The following is a 1,453-nucleotide window of genomic DNA, read 5'->3' on the forward strand; positions in this document are numbered from 1 at the left end:
GGGGGGGGGTATGGGAGCTTTTCTGTGGTTACGCTGGAGAGCGATTGGAGCAGAGCTGAGAACACAAGTCCTGCTCTGGGAGCACAGCACAACCACCCATGCCTGGCCACGCCTTACACTGCAGGGATTTTCGGTGGGTGTCCTGCAACCATCCTTCTGGCCCAGGGGGTAGCTAGATGAGTCTCTCCTGTGGCTTCTTGTGAGCCCTTACGCCTGAGGAGTATGTGCTAGGCACCTCCCCTGCCTCCAATAAGAAGCTGAGGTCCCACCTTCTGCAGAATAAAACAGAGCAGCGGTGGCTACTGTCTCACGGCTCTTCGGCAGCCTTCATGAAACGAGTTTGACGGTCTCATGTCTCGTCTCTGTGGATGTGTGTCCACAGCACAAATCCACAGTCACTGTAGCTGGCACTAAGGAGCCCGTCTGTTGGCTGACAGGCCCAGGATTTAAATGGCTCCATTAGCTCTCAGGGTCAGGACAGGAACGCGCTGGAAGGGGCAAGTGGGTGGGAAGCTTGTGTGACGGCTGCCATTTTGGCCGTCACCGGGGATTGATCTGTCAACCTCCGAGCTAAGAAAAAGGCATGAGTCACTATAGCTTGAGCTCAAGGCTTTGCAGTTGAGAGCTCTCATAACCTCTCACTCCCTGAGGCTCAGGCACAGCAGGGGATACCACACATCAGTGACCAGGCCGATGCTGAACCCAGTCTGTGGCGAGAGAACTTCAGTCTCCGGGAATCTCTCCATCGTTTGGAGCCTTCCTATCAAGATTGGGTGTTTTCTAAAAGAAATGTTCCAACTCCACCACCAGAGACGGGCTGGATGCAAGAATTCCTAGCTGGAATCTTACCGCTTGGGTTACACAGGGGTCAGACCAGATGATCATAATGGTCCCTTCTGACTTTTAAACCTATAAATCAATCCCTCTCCTGAGAGTACCTGACTATCCCTGGGCTGGATTCCAGGAACATGATGGGAGATGGGCGGAGTCATTGTCCTCAACTCCATAAACACTTCCCCAGCTGAGATTGCCTTCTTGTACATGGTGGTGAGACCTGGCACCAGCAGGTCTCCTTTGCCCCTCCCCCCCACAGCACCGTGTGACCCTGAGAACTGGCTTAAAACCACCCTTGTTTAAAGCCACACTGCTGTTTACAAACGCCGGCTAAAAGCAACCAGATGCCAGGTTTATTTTTGGTTTAAATTAAGCTGAGGTGACCACTGGCACCCGACAGCCACACTTCGATGCAACTGTTTGCTGCATCAGCTCTTTCAATCTCAGTCCATGCTGAGCATGTGGCAGGCAGGGCAGCTCCATGCACTGACACCAACAGGCTTCTGCCTAAGCAGATCTTGATCAGAAAAAAATGTGAGCAATCGCCTCCTATTTTGGCCCGTATCACTGGACACTCCCTGCGGTGGAATGAGGACCTCCTGTTATTAAGCACTTAGCA

This window comes from Trachemys scripta, chromosome 14 (assembly GCF_013100865.1).
Source record: "Trachemys scripta elegans isolate TJP31775 chromosome 14, CAS_Tse_1.0, whole genome shotgun sequence".
NCBI lineage: Eukaryota > Metazoa > Chordata > Testudines > Emydidae > Trachemys > Trachemys scripta.